Genomic DNA, 19,177 nt, shown 5'->3' with positions numbered 1-19,177 from the left:
GTGGGGCCTTAGATTTAGTCCATCCCCTAAACTTGGTATAAGTATAGGAATCCAGTCCCTGGGACTTTAGATTACCCTGGACGAAACTCTGCAACATATATCCTGGACCTTCGACTTTCTAACATGACTAGAAGATGGAAGAAATCTCCCTTGGGGTCAAGGAGTGACTCCCCTGCTTGGCAGGCACCAAAGAAACAACTGACCGGCCTGCATCGCTGAATCTCCCACCGTACGCCAAAGTGTTTGCATCACCAGAGGTGGATTTCTAGACTTTCTCGAGGCTACCTTGAGTCCACAGTAAAGCTGAGGCCCATGGCTATCATGGGTGACGTGGAACCGTGACCCCTGGATGCCATGAATTTTTGCAGCAACACAATCTTCTTGGTACTCCTTGAAGTTGTGCTTTGGGTTCTGAGTAGCCCCTTCCTTGAGCACCTCCTGCACTGAAGATTGTTGGCCTCCACTACACGAGTGACCCGTGGGACAGCTTCAAGTGAGACCGCTTGAGGCTCCTTCGCGATCACTAGCCTGTTGGCTAGCAGGTCCCCACGAAGGCAACTCCTCTTCTACTTGGGCTTTCCTGGTTGCGCCAGACATGCCCTGACTTACCCTTGCTGGGTGAGTCCCTCAGACCTTGCTGTTCTGCACCGCAGTCCTTTCTCTGAATTCCAGTGACTTGCCGTTGACAAGGCTTGTTGGGTCAATTCTGGCCGCCAACACTGCAGCACTCGACAGACTTTGTCGGAAAGCTTGAATACAGCTCATGGACTTTGTCGACGTCTCCTGGACCTTGTGGCTGAAGAGTCAAGACACCCATCAACTCACCTGAAGCACCCTGACATCTGTGGGCATTGGTCCACCCTGCCCTTGGTCACTGGCTAGTAACACAGACTCTGTCCCCTCTGCTTTCAGGTTCCTTCCTTCCTATATCCTGGCTTGGATCTCTTCGGACACTTCTCTTCACGGCAGCAGCAGTTCTTCGCAGGCTTCCATTGAAATCGACAACGCGACCCCACACCAAAAGACAACTATGCACCCAGCTTCCCTGGGTGAGGTACCTTGAGTACTCTGGTGCTCCTGTGGGTGCTAGCCCTAGAACTTCTTAAGTTCAAAAGGGTTTGGTCCTGACCCGATTCTAAGTGTCCCTAATGTTTAAATTTCCAACCGCGACATTGCCCATAGAAGCTAACGGGAACCCGCGGTTGTGTTTACACACTGCATACAGTCACTGTGGGTCCCCTGTGTCACTACCTTGGGTGGTTCCTTTGGGTCCCAGCGATTCTACAGGCTCTAGGCCTTCTGCCTATCCCAGTTGTGGTTCTAATACCACTTTTTTGGTATATGGTTTGGTACACCCCTAGGGCCCAAACGTGTATTTGTGCTGTTACTGATAATTGCTAACTTGTAAACAAAGTACTTCTATCTCCAGTCTCATTAAAGAGACAAGAGGGGTGTGTTTTATCCTAAATACATATATTTTGAATACATAACTGGTGTAGTTGTCCTTTAATTTGATCATTCAAGAGATTATAGACTGGTAAAACTAGCTGCTTTACATTCCTTCAAGACTTAGTCTGAAGACTGCTCTCCATAGCTACCACTAGGAGAGCTTTCAATAAAGGTGGCGTTTTTTTTTTTTTCTTTTTTTGTTGAAAAACCTTTATTGCACATACAAACATGGGCCTACAACCACCAGGGCCGGCAGCTAATTATATACATGTTCAACAACGTCAAGGAAGCAATGGGCCCCCTGGGGCTCAGCCGAATTGACAAAGTATTGAGTGGACCTCAGAAGTTATCCGGATACATAAATTTTAGAAATACAAACAAAAAAGGAAAAATAAAGTAACACCAAAAGATAAGGCGGAAACCATTGAAAAAGAGGCGTCTAACCACGGCTAGGGGACCACACAGTACCAACTCCACCCACGGGTGGTCAATGAGGATGATCAAGGGGGAGGTGGGGGCGACGGGAGAGCCACAACCATCTACAGGTGAAATGCAATAGTCCGGGAACCTCAGGATCAGGGGGACAAGGCAGCATCAGATGAGTCCACGAGGGGGGGTGTGCAGATGTTCCCACGGTACGCGTTCCACTGGCCCCAAATTCTACCCCACGCCCCCGGCTTACCCCGGGCCACATACACAGTCTTCTCTCTGCACATGCACCAGTCCATGTTCTCCTTCCATACTGACACGGTGGGAGGCCGCCGGGAACCCCAAAGCTGTGCGATGTCCCTCTTAGCAACCATGTTCCCAAGGGCCGCCCACCGAGTCTGAGCCGCATTATAATCATTAGGCTCCCACACGTTCAGCACACATCGGCGGACCTCAGGCAACAGGGCGACCCCAGTGACACATTCCATGACAGCATGCACCCGGCGCCAATACTCCGCAACCTTACGGCACTCCCAGAGAACATGGAGAAAAGTGGCGCTGAGCCCACAGCCGCGCCTACAAAGCCCGTCTTCAGAGAAACCCATCAGAACTAAACGAGGGCCCGTCACGTAAACACGGTGGAGAATTTTAAGCTGGACAAGACGGAGACGCGCGGGTATGGCCACCTCCTTAGGGAAGGACAGCGCAGACTGCCAGTCCTCGTCGACCAGTTCCACCCCATCCCTGATCCACGCCTCCCGCAGACGCACGAGGAGATCCGCTCGAATGTTTATTAGTTTTTTATAGATAAGGGAAATAGTACTGTCAGGCAGGAATAAAGGTTGTCTTTAACCATTCACCATAAGGGGTTGTTTGGACTGATAAAAGGTGCCCACTAGAACTAGTGGACAGCATATATCAGGCCACCTTCTCACACCATATATGTGTGCGCCCATTGCGATCACATCTACAACACTCAGGCAAATCACCAGTGTGAAATGCACTGTAAGATGTGTCAAAGGGACGGCTGTGCCATAGACGCTGTCCAGAAGGTGAAATGTTGCACTTGTAAACTAATTTGTCGCTCGCAAACCTGCTTGAGCATACACAACAGGGATGTTATGTGCATCCTTAAAAGAGATTATGTGGGGTGAAATCACTTCATGGAACAAGATCACAAATGCAAAGGCATACAATGCCCCAGGTGCCAGGCATCTTTTCAAGCTGGAAGACAACACCAGTGTTACATGGTTAAAGGACAACCAAGGACCACAACAGAAGACTACATAGTGTTCGACATAAAGTGTACAAAAGAGACAGGTGTACACAAGTCTAAATATATTTGCGCTCACCATCTAACTTCCGATGACAACTGGGTATACCATGATGGCACATAACTCAAAAGCGTATGACACTTCCTTCATTTTGCAAAATGTGATTTGTGAAAAGATGGCCGTAGAACTTATTACCCTATACTCCAAACTGATGTTATGAACGGCCGGACCATTACAAATAATGTTCATAGATACCTTGAATTTTCTGCCCATGAGTTTGAGCAAGCTGCCAAAAGCCTGTGGTTTACACCAGTGTAAAGGTTATTTCTCATACTTTTTTAACACCAGGGGAAATTAGAATTATATGGGCCCCATGCTGCTGCCACACAGCTATATTGTTAAGTATATGATGCCGGTGATGAAAGAGCAAAACACACAAGATGATGGACGGAATGTTGCACATTGGCAAAACATTCACCCCCAGTCCCAGATTTGGGTTTAATCCATCGTTATTTTGCTCACCACGCCACCCCAGTTCAGACACGGCCATATGCAAATCAGTCTTGACCCTGTGCCTCATGGGAACAGTCTGGCCCGAACTGCCAAGTCATGTCTTCCCTGGACCGGAATCAAGCATCCTAGGATCGGTTACGGGGTTTCACCCCTCTTCAGCCAGGATAGCTTGTCTCCAGTAAAGTAGTGAGCACGGGACCCACGTCTGGGCATACCCTTCCCACATAGGGCGAACTGCAAAACAGAAGATTATGGACGGAATGTTGCACATTGGCAAAACATTCACCCCCAGTCACAGATCTGGGTTTAATCCATCGCTATTTTGCTCAGTATGCCACCCCAGTTCAGACACGGCCATATGCAAATCAGTCTTGCATGGGAACAGTCCGACCCTAACTGCCAAACCATGTCTTCCCTGGACCAGAATCATGCATCCTAGGACCGGTTTCCAGGTTTCACCCCTCTTCAGCCAGGATTGCTTGTCTCCAGTGGCATAGTGAGCACGGGACCCAAGTATGGGCATACCCTTCCAACATTGGGCGAACAGCAAAACACACAAGATGATGGACGGATTGTTGCACATTGGCAAAACATTCACCCCCAGTCACAGATCTGACTTTAATCCATCGTTATTTTGCTCACCACGCTGCCCCAGTTCAGACACGGCCATGTACAAATCAGTCTTGTCCCTGTGCCTCATGGAAACAGTCTGGCCCGAACTACCAAGCCATGTCTTCCCTGGACAGGAATCAAGCATCCTAGGACTGGTTTCAAGGTTTCACCCCTCTTCACCCAGGATAGCTTGTCTCCAGTGGCATAGTGAGCACGGGACCGACGTCTGGGCATACCCTTCCCACATAGGGCAAACAGCAAAACACACAAGATGATGGACGGATTGTTGCACATTGGCAAAACATTCACCCTCAGTCACAGATCTGACTTTAATCCATCGTTATTTTGCTCACCAAGCCACCCCAGTTCAGACACGGCCAAATGCAATTCAGTCTTGACCCTGTGCCTCATGGGAACAGTCCGGCCCGAACTGCCGAGCCATGTCTTCCCTGGACCGGAATCCAGCATCCTAGGACCGGTTTCAGGGTTTCTCCCCTCTTCAGCCAGGATAGATTGTCTCCAGTGGTGTAGTGAGTACGGGACCCACGTCTGGGAATACCCTTCCCACATAGGGCGAACAGCAAAACACACAAGATGATGGACGGATTGTTGCACATTGGCAAAACATTCACCCCCAGTCACAGATCTGACTTTAATCCATCGTTATTTTGCTCACCACGCTGCCCCAGTTCAGACACGGCCATGTACAAATCAGTCTTGTCCCTGTGCCTCATGGAAACAGTCCGGCCCGAACTACCAAGCCATGTCTTCCCTGGACCGGAATCAAGCATCCTAGGACTGGTTTCAAGGTTTCACCCCTCTTCACCCAGGATAGCTTGTCTCCAGTGGCACAGTGAGCACGGCACCGACGTCTGGGCATACCCTTCCCACATAGGGCAAACAGCAAAACACACAAGATGATGGACGGATTGTTGCACATTGGCAAAACATTCACCCTCAGTCACAGATCTGACTTTAATCCATCGTTATTTTGCTCACCAAGCCACCCCAGTTCAGACACGGCCAAATGCAATTCAGTCTTGACCTTGTGCCTCATGGGAACAGTCCGGCCCGAACTGCCGAGCCATGTCTTCCCTGGATGGGAATCCAGCATCCTAGGACCGGTTTCAGGGTTTCTCCCCTCTTCAGCCAGGATAGATTGTCTCCAGTGGCGTAGTGAGCACGGGACCCACATCTGGGCATACCCTTCCCACATAGGGCGAACAGCAAAACACACAAGATGATGGACAGAATGTTGGACATTGGCAAAACATTCACCCCCCAGTCACAGATCTCGGTTTAGTCCATCGTTATTTTGCTCACCACGCCACCCCAGTTCAGACATGGCCATATGCAAATCAGTCTTGACCCTGTGTCTCATGGTAACAGTCCAGCCCGAACTGCCAAGCCATGTCTTCCCTGGACTGGAATCAAGCATCCTAGGAACGGTTTCGGGGTTTCACCCCTCTTCAGCCAGGATAGCTTGTCTCCAGTGGTGTAGTGAGTACGGGACCCACGTCTGGGCATACCCTTCCCACATACGGCGAACAGCAAAACAGACAAGATGATGGACGGAATGTTGCACATTGGCTAAACTTTCACCCCCAGTCACAGAGCTGGGTTTAATTCATCGTTATTTTGCTCACCACGCTACCCCAGTTCAGACACGGCCATATGCAAATCAGTCTTGATCCTGTGCCTCATGGGAACAGTCCGGCCCGAACTGCCAAGCCATGTCTTCCCTGGACCGTATTCAAGCATCCTAGGACCAGTTTCAGGGTTTCAAACCTCTTCACCCAGGATAGCTTGTCTCCAGTGGCATAGTGAGCACGGGACCCACATCTGGGCATACCATTCCCATATAGGGCGAACAGCAAAACGCACAAGATGATGGACGGAATGTTGCACATTGGAAAAAAAAATTACCCCCTAATCACAGATCTGGGTTTAATCCATCGTTATTTTGCTCACCATGCCACCCCAGTTCCGACATGGCCATATGCAAATCAGTCTTGACCCTGTGCCTCATGGGAACACTCCAGCCCGAACTGTCAAGCCATGTCTTCCCTGTACTGGAATCAAGCATCCTAGGACCAGTTTCGCCGTTTCACCCCCCTTCAGCCAGGATAGCTTGACTCCAGTGGTGTAGTGAGCACGGGACCCACATCTGGGCATACCCTTCCCACATAGGGCGAACAGCAAAACGCACAAGATGATGGACGGAATGTTGCACATTGGCTAAATTTTCACCCCCAGTCACAGAGCTGGGTTTAATTCATCGTTATTTTGCTCACCACGCTACCCCAGTTCAGATACGGCCATATGCAAATCAGTCTTGATCCTGTGCCTCATGGGAACAGTCCGGCCCTAACTTCCAAGCCATGTCTTCCCTGGACCAGAATCAAGCATCCTAAGACCGGTTTCAGGGTTTAACCCCTCTTCACCCAGGATAGCTTGTCTCCAGTGGCATAGTGAGCACGGGACCGACGTCTGGGCATACCCTTCCCACATAGGGCAAACAGCAAAACACACAAGATGATGGACGGAATGTTGGACATTGGCAAAACATTCACCCCCCAGTCACAGATCTCGGTTTAGTCCATCGTTATTTTGCTCACCACGCCACCCTAGTTCAGACATGGCCATATGCAAATCAGTCTTGACCCTGTGCCTCATGGGAACAGTCCGGCCCAAACTGTCAAGCCATGTCTTCGCTGGACCGGAATCAAGCATCCTAGGACCGTTTTTTTGGGTTTCACCCCTCTTCAGCCAGGATAGCTTGTCTCTAGTGGTGTAGTGAGCACGGGACCCACGTCTGGGCGTTCCCTTCCCACATAGGGCGAACAGCAAAACACACAAGATGATGGACAGAATGTTGCACATTTTCAAAAACGATGGATTTAGGCCCTGATCTCTGTACTGGGATGAATGTATGACATTGTTCTGCATTATTTCCATCAATAGTTCTTTTTGCATATGTCACCCCGAGTGGGAAGGGTATGCTGAGACATGAGTCCCGTGCTCTCCATGCCATTGGAATCAAGCTATCCTGGCTGAAGCCAGGGAGGGAGGAAGGACCTGGCCTGGCAGTTTGGACTGGACTGTTCCCCTAGGGCACAGGGTCAAGACTGATTTGCATATGGCTGGGTCCAAACTGGAATGGCATGGTGAGCAAAAAAACGATAGATTTAGGCCCAGATCCCTGTACTGGGATAAATGTATGACATTGTTCTGCATTCTCTCCATCAATAGTTCTTTTTGCATTTCTCACCGCGGGTGATGAAAGAGAGCTTTCTACAATGGTTTAATGAAAACCGCAAAAATAACATTCACTTTCAAACAGAGTTGAAAGCTTATTGCCAGGATGTTGTAATAATCCTGCAAAAAGCCTTAAATCTCTTCAGAGATGTTGTGATGGAGATGACTAAACAGGAAAAGAGTTTGAAACCCAGCACCCCCAAATGACAAAATCCATAGAATACATAGACCATTTTCAAAACATCGTGCTTGCTTCCATGTGTATGTCTATCTACAAACACATGTTTTTAACCTGTGTAACCGTAACCAGAAACATTATTGAACCCATCTATCCAATGGGTCATGTACGTGTCTGCCAAGGAAGCATGCACATTCAACACGCCTTACAGGGTGGTGAATATCGCATGGCTCCTTATTACCTAGATGGGTAAGCTGTAATTAAGGGTGTGCCAACTGCCTTTGAATACAACAAATGTTTTTACCATGGTTGTCCTTGTTGTTACAAACCCGACAAGTTTAACAGACAGTTGGATACCAAGTTGAACACCTACACAGACATACTCTGATGAAGACCCAATATGTTGAAAACTGTGGCTTTGTTACAAAATTCCTCTGGGAGCATTAGTGGTTACATATGCTAACATCCGACTTCGCTCTATCATTAACAGTCAAGAGTTGCCAGAACCTTTTAGAGCCCCTCAAAGCCTTATTGGGGGGTTGTACGAATGCTATACAGCTGCACAGGGTAATAGGAGAGGGTGAGAAAATACATTTCTATGATTTCACCGGTATGTATCCATTTGTGAACAGATGCACCTATACCCCTTAGGCCACCCGCCATCATATATAAGGACTTTACACTCATATCTGAATACTTTGGGTAGTTAAATGCCAAATCTACCCTCCAAGGTGGCTTCACTTTCCAGTACTCCCATACCAAGTAGATGGGAAGCTAATGTTCCCCTATGTAGAACATGTGATGAAAGTAAAGAGCCTACCGAGTGTAGGCACACTGAAGAACAAAGGATGCTCACAGGGACCTAGTGTGGCATGGAGGTACAGGCAGCCTTAGTGAAAGGATACCGGCTAGGAAGAGTACACAAAGTTTGGCATTTTGAGAGGACCGCAACCCAGCGCTTTTCTGAGTATATTAACTTGTTTCTCACAGACAAACAGGAGGCATCTGGGTATCCAGAATGGTGCACTAGCCAGGATGCAAGGCAAAAGTACATCGATGACTACTACGCTCACGAGGGTGTATGCTTACGGCCCCACCAGAAGACAGTAAGCCAAACTCTGTTTCGACTCCTTATGGGGAAATTTCACCCAGCATACAAACCTGTTAAACACGACCATAATCAAAGATCCTGATGAATTGTTTAAGTACCTTTTCGCACCATTTTATGAGGTGTCCAGCTACGAGTTTATCGATGATGAGACAGCAGCCTTGTGTTGTAAATTCACAAAAGAGTGCCCCACAACATGTAACAACATAAACATCTTCATAGCATGCTTCACAACCACTCACACATGTTTAGAGCTTTACAAGGTTATGGAAAAACTACAGGGCTGTTGTTTGTATCACACTACTTACTCAGTTATTTTTGTGCAAAAATTGGGGATAAAAACCCTTCACTAGGTGATTATCTCCATGATTTGACTAGCAAACTTGATAAGGATGAGTATATAATTGCACTCATGTTATCTAGGCCCAAAACATGTTCTTACAAAATGACAAACACCACAGTATGTTTGAAAGTCAAAGGCATAACATTAAATGTTAACAACACCTTGAAAATCAATTTTGACAGTCTAAAGGACATGGTGCATGAATACTCGGCAACGGGAGACCGTGAAAATGATAAACAATAGTCGTAATCAGCCTAGATTAGTCAGGTCCAAAAAGAAGTAGGAAATTACAACATAGCCCTTACATATAACGTTATGTTTAGTGTTTGATAAAAGGGTCCTGACTGAGGACTACAAAACACTGCTGTATGGTTATTAAAAGACATAAATGTGGAGGGCCCCTACTCTATGGACACCAGATCACAACAATTGGCTCCTGCATTTTAGCAGGTCCCTCAAACTGCGGTAAAAGCTACTTTCTAAAGAAGCCCTTGGAAAATGCTCCCGGGAGTTTATCCCAAACCCTTAACAGTATTGTGTGGCTTTATTCTTGCTGAAAAGATCTTTATACTAAACAATCCCGAAGGGTACAACATATCAGGTTTATAGAAGGTATACCTAATAAACTCAATGACAATGCCTTGTTACCTACGAATCTTGTAAAAAAAGGTACTTGTAGACAACCTTATACGAGAAGGTGGGGATCATCGTGAGAAAGCTTTTTATCCAATATTCACACCACCACAATCTAAGCATTGCTACATTGTGCAGAACTTGTTTTACAGTGGTAAGAACAATCATTCTATAGCTCTCAAAACCTCATACTTTGTTTTATTTAAAAATCCCCATGTCAAACAGCAAATATCAATCATAACTAAACAGATGTACCCAGGAAACACCCAGTTTTTCATGGAAGCATTTAACGACTCTACCAAGTAACCCCATGACCACTTGCTGGTCCACTTAAAGGCCAAGAGACTATAAAAAGATGAGCTAAAGACTTTTCCTGACATTCACAATCTAGAACTTATAAAATAAGGTGTTGACCATGTCTGGCTGTCTACGTCATCATTTAGTCCAACTAAAAATGCTGGTTACAGCCAGCCCCAATCAAACAAAGGCCAATCTGTGCGAGGCTTCAGACGATTTCAGAAATAGCCCTAAACACCCTAAACGGTAACGTCCCTTAATCAGAGCACCAGTTACGGGTGCTGAAGAAGAAGCAGCACCTCATCAAGAAGCTCAGTAATAAAAGGGCAACCCTCATTTCCAAGAGTGTAGGAACTGGGGTCACCAGTCCCCCAGGGGGTAGCTTGGCGCGAGCAGGCAGGCACCCAAAAGCTTAGGTGTAAAGTGACCATACAGCACACTCATCCACTGGAACAGGAAACGCACGCAATGACTGACACCACACCAGTCAATTTGAGTAAAAATCAAATAGCTTTTATCTAGATCAGAATCAGGGTAATCAATAATCACGGTATCTCTTTTTCATCAAAGCATTTCATCAAGGATAACATGTCATTGAATGGAATTAATCAACATTTCATTAGGCATGAGTAAACCCTTTCGTCAGGCAGGAATAAACATTTCATTCAACCTGGGTAGCTTTAGCAAACAGTATTCCCTCAGGCAAAAATGACCAGTTCATGAAGCACAGATCAGCATTTCATGGAGCATGAGTCAATATGGCATTGGGCCGGATTATCCACTGTTCCTGGGCAAGTGGGGGCCAACAGGGCCCAACTACAGTCTCCCCCAGGGAAGGGGCGATCTCGGGGCCTCCCTCCGGCCTTCCGCCCTTCTCCCCGGGGGTTACCTTTTCCTTTGGCCTCCTCGGGGCCCTTGCGGTGGATTACAGGCAGGTTGGGGACTCACTCTCCTTGGACCCCCTCCAGCCAGCAGTGCGGGCTTCCTGGCAGTGTCCGGGATCTGCGGGGGTTACACGGGGCCTCCGGCGGGTCTGGATTCAGCCGGGGAGCCCCGCTCTGGCAAGTAGCAGGTTCCGGGCCCTCCGATGGTCCCTTTGGCCCGGGAACCAATCAGAGCCGGCCTCGAGGAAGGCGCGCCCGCAGCCGCCAATTGCAGCGCATTCTGCGGGGCGTGGCCGCGAGGGCCAATGGGTTTGTGGCGGGGCGGAGACCGGGAGGACGCCCCGTCACATGAGGCGAGATGGCGGCCTCCGGGCCTAGCGTGCCCCACTCTGGATTCCGCCGGCCCTCTCCTGAATGAGGGCCGCCACAAGGGTCGATCAGCGGGCGGGCCCCAGCAGAGGAAGCGCCCAGGTTGTGCCGGCGATGGCGGGTCCCCGAACCCCTCAGCGGGCCCCGGGGCTGTCAGCGGCACTCCGCCCACGGGGTGCTGGGCCGTGACGGTGAGTGCTCCAGCAGCGCCTCAGTAGGGGGGGAGGCTGCGAGACCAGGTCAGCAGTTCTGGCGATGCCGCCGGTAACCCAGCGCTTCTCCAGGCCCAGCGGGGGAGCGCTGAGAAGCAGCGCAGTGAGGTTCAGTTCTAGGCAGGACAGGCCACACGACAGTTCAGCAACGGGGACCCAGGTGGAGTCAGGGCACGCAGGGGTGTCACAGCGCCAATACCTGGTTGATCCCCCAGAAGTCCTGTGGGAAGTTATAGGGTCTTCTCGGCGCTTGATGGTTCCTGGGCCCTTAGTAGATGATTTCTTGAGGGGGGGGGAGTCAAGTTGGTGGCTGAAGGCAGGTTAGTCAGTCACTGCATATCGTCCCTGGGTTCCCCTCCGGCCGCACAGATCAGTGGGCTAGTCCAGTGTTCTTTACACAGCTTGGAAGGCAGCACCTAAGCCCTGTCACTCCCAGTGGTATAGGTCCCTGACTAGGCCCTACCACCTAAGTCTCCTGCGTAGGTTCCCCCAGGTCAGTGATGCCCCAACTGATTCCCTTAAAAATGCCCAGGTCAGATGACCACTCTCTAAGGCTGCAAAAAGCAGACCCATCCCCTGTTCTAGAAGGTTCCAGGAGCTTCCCTATTCTAACTATGAGAGAAAAAGGCAGGCTGGTGTGGCAACAATGTTTAGTGTCCCAGCCAGCTCCTGGCAACTAGGGTGCTACTAAAAAGACCACTCCGCAGTAGCAGGGGCCTGTGGCAGCCATGTTGGAAGAAGAGAGCACCTGCACCTTAGCATTGATTAGCAATGGGAAGGCGCTCGGAGACCTAAGGCCAATGAAAAAGAGGGTGTAAAAAATGAGGCAAGGGCAAAAACACAGGGAAAGACCGCCCTAGGGCTGACAGGTCTAACAAAGAGGAAACTGGTAAAGCAGCCTGGTGGTGTTAAAGGTTCTTTGTTGGGCATAGCTATGCCAGCAATTACATGTATCCTATCCAGGCAGGGATGGAGCATGTCACGAAGATGTATCTAGTGCCTAGACAACAGTTGGACAGCTGGTACCATCTACGGATGACACCTGGGATACAAGGAAAAATTAGAAAATCCATCTGGATGCTGAGATGAAGGAAATTTTGAACAAGTGTGATCTAAATCCGTACGAGAAAGTGGGTCTTTACTTCAGCTCACTAAACAACTTTTTAAACTATTACAAGCAGTGAAATACCAAACAAAATAGACTAACTCTATATGGCCCTGACTCTGAACAGCAGCCATCAAACCCTGTAACACCTCAACATCTGGCAACACCCACACCTCAATCAATCAATCAATCAGTACATTTGTAGAGTGCACTACTCACCCGTGAGGGTCTCTAGGTGCTGGGGGGGAGGGGTGCTACCAACGCTCGAACAGCCAGGTCTTGAGAAGCCTTCTGAAGGTTAGTAGGTCCTGGGTCTGCCGTAGGAGTATGGGGAGGGTGTTCAAGGTCTTGGCGGCGAGGTGGGAGTACGATCTGCCGCCGGTGGTCGCTGTTCGGATACGGGGGACAGTGGAGAGGGTGAGGTCGGCTGAGCAGAGCTGTCGGTTCGGGGTGTGGAAGGTGAGTCGTCTGTTGAGGTACGCCTGTCCGGTGTTGTGGATTGCCTTGTGTGTGTGGGTGAGGAGCTAGAAGGTAATCCTCTTGTTCACGGGAATCCAGTGCATGTCTCGCAGATATCTTTATTGACAATCTGTTAAAAAATATAAGTCAAAGATACCGGGGGGCAGCACACATGCTGTGGAGTACATTTGCAGCTTCTAAAGGATTGTTGGGTCCCATAGGTACCAACTAGTCAAAGGTCTCACGTACCCCAAATCAATATCTCTCCAGAATGCAACGGATAACATGTGTGACTTATTCTTCCTATATTCCTATAGTAGATGATACTTGGACTGCAAAACTGGTTGCAATTAACACCTCTAACTATTCAACCTGGTTCTGTCATCTTTTAAAGCATTTTAATTACGGTGGTGGTGCCAGAATAAAAATCAAAGTCTGAAGTCATGTTTTAAATTCCATAATTTTAGACAGTTGCCATTACACATATATACATTACATGGTGTTACAATTTTGACAAACTGTGTATTCCATGTTAACAAAGGCATTCAAATACACATTTATTAAATTTCTAAATGTCATACCCTATGACATTTTACTAATAAAATATATACAGTGTTCCCCGCATGTGATGACTACCCTCATCTTGTTATATTCCCCCCGGCAGCAGCTTTTTTTACATACCTAAATATAGGTTTTGTATAGATGCTATGTTCGGGAAACTCTGCTGAACTGTCAAACACTGTGACCTTGTCAATATCCATAAACAGGGCTACCCAGTGTGTTCCATCCTCTGTGTTCTGTGATCTGTGTTTAGGACAAGCATGTGGGATCTTTTTACCCCTATTTCCCCAGGTAACCTATCGCTTTGAAAAACCCCGAAAAAATATTTCCTAGCGTATATATGACAGCGTAAGAACTTCTGTATCTAAATCATGTCCATATCACCATTTTTTAAAGATAGTCAAATAAAATCAGCTGGGCGTGGTTGACCTGAATGACACCTTCAAATACAGAGATTACAACCATGTTCGCATTCACAGGCAATGGTTGACTAAGCTGTATTTCAGCTTTTAGAGTTCGGTTTTTGACAAAGTGATATGGTCCCCATCTTTCATGTCAGGAGGCAGATCGAATACGAACAGTGAGTATCTGGACCCATATCCTTCTCGCGACATGACAACCCCACATTCCCGAAGTATTTCTCAGTTATCAAAACCAGACAAAGATACTCCCTGATAAAATTGTTGCTTTCAAAACTGGGTATGTAGGGTTTTGCAGGAATCGCAGATTCCACATTTGCCAGAGCCGTGTAGTTAATGTCGTGAAATTGAAAGGGTTTGAGGCAAAGAGACCGCTAAAAGTGGTTTTGTCCACAAAACCGATGATAATAAGTTTGGGTAGTTGCCCCAGAAATAAAGTTTGCTTCTGGGTTAATCTGGTAACAGTGGGGATGCTGAATACCTTCAGAGCTACACTTTCAATGGGGCACTTGGTGTTCAATATTTGAAAAGTGTTGGCATGAGCTGGTCTGACACTTTGTGACACTTTAACTCTCCTTACAGACAGGCTTGCGGGGAGTGTATCTAGTTTATACTGTACCGTATCCACACCGAAGAGACGAGTCCTTGTTGTGGTTAAGTTTGATCTTAAGACAAATAGCATTGACGAGCAGTTTATCTTGAAATAAGAGGTCTGAATGTATGTGCCCTCGGAGGACTGTCTGCGGCGAACCTTGCTCTTTTTACAAAACCTTGATAGTCCCTGTCCAGTTCCTTGTCTTCCAACTGCGCACATGTATCCTTGTAGAAGAGGCCGGCTGAAAGCTGCTTGTCAAGGGTATCACTACTGTACTTTAGATCAAACATGGTTGTGATGGGGTAAGTGATCATCGACATTTTAGCGGCTTTTTACGACACCACCATAAAAATGGGTCGCGGGTGGAGAATGTGGGGGGTCGCACAGGGAGTTCGTGCAGGAGACGGGATTAATTTAATTTTTTTTAAATAAACTTATCTTTATGCCAGCTGGGTCCAGCGTCTTCTTTGCTCCTGCCCGCCTGCTCTCCTGCCTCCGGCAGGAACAGGAAACAGGCAGCCAGGCTCCCTTCCCTTAGCCAATTACAATGCTGCAAGTAGCATTGTGATTGGTGGGGATGCCACCCAGCCAGGGGCTTATGGGGAGGCCATGTTCTCCATGCAGGCTGTATTGCAGTCTGCATGAAGAATGGCAGAGAGCACAAGGGCCAAATAAACAGACATTTTACACTCAGGAGTGGGCACACCTCTCCTCCCCTGCCCTGCTTGCAGAGCAGCCCCCAACCCACGCTGCCCACTCACCTGCAACCAGACATAAAATGGTGATAACTGAAAGTTATTACCATTTAATGTTTCTGCTTCTCACACTGAGAGAAAGCTGTGGGGCGACGCTCCTCCGCCCCAGTGGAGGAGCCGCCCTTGCTGCGTCGGTTTTGCCCTTGAAAGCACGGTGGCCCTCCATCTCTGGCCTGGTTTCTGTAATAGTCCCGTACATAGAATCGCCACCGTATGTTTTCACAACCACCATGATACCTTCTTAAAAGTCACTGTTGCTTCTCTGTCTTATATGAAGCTTAACAACAACTTTCCCATGTTTAAAGGACAGCAGGTCAGTTTGGTCGCCGTAGATGATGATTGAAATAGTGTCAAAAGCTTTTTTGAAATTACTACATAGTCAGCCTTGTTAAATTGAATATTTACCACTGTATTATTTATGCCCTTCACCTGGACCCGTCTTAACAGCGGTGAATAACTATCACCGATCCTCTGTAATATCACTAGAAACATTGAGTATATAGAACCCCCCGTTAATATCGGGGCACATAGGATCCGGTTCGACCTGGCTTTTTATTTGTTGCACGGTACCTAATACCCTTCTTAATTTATCAGCATAGCTAAACACGGTATTGCGATTTGGAGATTTAAGAAATACCATCCTTATAACGTTATTGAACATCAGATGAGTATTCGTATACATTCCAATGCTGACTATGGATGGGTAATAACTGGGTCGATAGCCGGCGTGTAGGCTCAAAGGGTCCTGTTCGGGATTAATGTTAAACTTGGACTTGTTCGTTGTAAATGTTTTCCATGTTCTTGGGTACTGGATCTCTGTAGGGCTACCACCCAATCCTATTTCAGGTCCACAGGTTTAGCTATTGCAAGGTGCAGCTAGAAATGTGATTGTCTGGGGACATGTCCTTAGAGGCGTTGGAAGGTAGGGTTATATAAAAGGGAGCAGTCTCCATCTGGACCTGTGCGGTGAGACCGTCCTGTACTAACACACCTTGCAGGGAGCTGGCGGGTACCCAACTGTTAAATTACTCAGGCCATTCCCTCCTTTTGACAAATGGCTGTCTGTTATCCCCGCTACCTTTCCTTTTCAGAATCCTTTCAACCCTGTACACCCTGTACGGATGGTCAGGTACCTTTTGTAACTCTTCCTTGTAAAAGACACCCTATACTGCTCCTCCATTGTAGTCCTTTAACCTGTGAGTATACACTCCCTCTACAAGCTCCACACTTTCCACTATACATATCTCGTTGCTAAAAAACGCTTTCATCTTTGAAATCCTAACATGATGACCTTTTTGTTAACACAGGTTTCTTAACCCTTGCAGTGAAATGGCTCCCGTACACCATTCTCCAGACAATTAACAAATTATCCTGTGTTACCTCAACGTGGCCGTTTTGATGGTTCTGTGATAACTAGCATTATAAACATCTATAACAGCCTGTAGAACATTGACGTATCTGTAGGTGTTTTAGGCCTTAAAATATCTCCACATCTTAGACATTAAAGTTTTTTTAAAACATTCTACAGCAGCTGCTTTTACTTCTGTGTGCTTTACAAAATGAAGAACAGAGTGCTGCTTTAATAATTTCTGAACTGATTTGTTAAAGAATTATTTTTCAGTGTCTATTTGTAGTTTTTGAGGGATTTTACCTTTCCCAAAGAAGGCTTAAAAAGCCTCTGTGATGCTTGCCCCTCTTTTATCACTTAGCACTTCTGCAAAGGCGTACTTGGACAAAACTTCTATGACTATTAATATATATCGGGCTCCGTTATTAAGCTTTGCTAAATCTTGAAGACTGATTACGTCCACCTGCCATTGATAATCTATTTACGCATTAACAATTGTAAGTCTCCTCTTATAACGCCTCCTGGTTTGTGGAGTGAATACGCCTCCTCCCCAGATAACCAAGTCTAAACCAGAACTTATTCACCAGTTCATTTTCAGCTAAGACGTTCTAAACAAAACTTAGGTACTTCCGAAGCTCCGGACCCCTCATTTATCGTAATAAAGCTTTCTTAACCCGGTTCCTGACATGTTATCAGCTGCCACAGCGTAAGGACATTTTATTAAAAATAAAGAATATTAGCAAAAATATAAGCAGGAAGAACTTTACATTTTCATAGCACAAATCATATTGGTGTTGATATTGTTACAGATATGTGCTCCTTGGCTCTAGAAGTACCTTCCAACGCTGGCCATACATTTTCATCCAAGACATAACACATAGACATCTTGCGTAGTGACATGTTGGTGCGTGTCCTAAAAATCTGTAAGTGTGTAACATTAAATAAGTTAATTATTTTAAAACAGTCTTCGTGGGGCTAAAGACCCAATTCTTCTATTTTTATGATAAATATTGCAAATGCGACTTTCTACCAGTCTTTCTATCATCTTTCTATCAAATTACGTACACAACCCCATGCAACAGAGTTTTGAGCATGGTTCGCTGGAGTATCTGATCTCTTTGAGCGCCGATGACAAGATCTTAATCATATCAGGCTGAACATATTTATTTTCCTCGGATAGCCAATACACCACCCTAAACAGTGTATATAGCTTGTACGGGTCCAACAAACTACATATATGATGGATTGTTCTTGATCTGCATGAGTTGCACAAGCACTTGTGAGCCTCCTGTTGAGGATCTGTAATTTTATGCCTGTAACAAAGGCTGTAATATTCATGTATGACACATGCGAGTACAACAGCAGCCGCAAAACCTTTAACAGGCAATATGGCATCATAGGGGATGCCTGGAGTTTCCATTTCAAAACTGACGTTCTAAGAGGCACAGACACATTTATAGAGAGACTCATTGTTTTGGCTTGTGGAACTTTCAGTCTGTTTTGAACACCACAAGCAGTAAAAATGTATGTCATTAATTTTTAGATGGCTGCCCCCCTCCACCCTGGTTCTTTCTTAGTGAGGCTTTCTAAGATTCAAAAGAAGATAGAGAGACATTCAATTGGCTACAAAAAAAAAAATACTGCAGTACACGCATTAAGTGTCTATAATGTTTTTACTAACCTGCTCATTTTCACAGCATTCAGCAGCTGTTCTGATAATCTTGAGAGTCACACAGGTCCATTGAAGCATCACCGGCATCAGAGATTGTGCCTGGTTGTTGCAAGGTGATCTCCTTAGGAACAGGCTCCTTCACAAACCCTATATCTTCATAGAGGGGTGCGGTAGGATGAACTATAGATTCTTCAACTTCTTCCATGTCAAAGAAATTGTTTACAGTATTTACGATGTTACTCGAGGCCTCATTGCAGCTGGTGTCAACCTTAATCGGGGATACCAGCTGAGACCAATCCTTGAGACTGAGTACTTCCATCCAATGGCAGAGGTCCTTGTGAAAGGAGCTTCCTCTTGCACATTCTCGTCCAATACCACAGATGTTAGGCTATGATACTATCTATCAAGAGTGGCCTGGCTGCCAACCAATGTTGTCCTTTTGATGAGGGGGCTGTATCTCTTCATATTGATAAGTGTCTATCTTTCTGTAGACGGGCTCCTGGTTGCTGTTCATGTGGCTTAAGAGTGCCTAATATGCATTCTAATCACTCCAAAAAGAGGCGCACACCTCTGCATCACATTATGGCCACAGGTTCCCCATGGTTTCTGGTTCGCTGAGGTCTCCTGCATGGCTCTGCCCCTATGTGATCCCACCCCCAGGGACACATGACCCCTACGTCAGTTCCGGGGCGGTACTCCCAGGG

General features: G+C 46.9%; 1 protein-coding gene and 1 pseudogene across 2 annotated transcripts in view; both read right to left on the bottom strand.

The window, feature by feature from the left end:
- The window catches only part of LOC146859555 (uncharacterized), a 284,850-nt gene that overhangs the window by 242,131 nt on the left and 23,542 nt on the right, over positions 1–19,177 (bottom strand). The window lies entirely within an intron of this gene.
- On the bottom strand, positions 17,639–18,490 carry LOC146859556 (uncharacterized; annotated as a pseudogene).

The sequence above is a fragment of the Triturus cristatus genome, chromosome 3_2, assembly GCF_964204655.1.
Source record: "Triturus cristatus chromosome 3_2, aTriCri1.1, whole genome shotgun sequence".
Classification (NCBI taxonomy): domain Eukaryota; kingdom Metazoa; phylum Chordata; class Amphibia; order Caudata; family Salamandridae; genus Triturus; species Triturus cristatus.
Note: the sequence above shows the minus strand (reverse complement) of the source record. Positions and strands in the feature narration are given on the sequence as shown.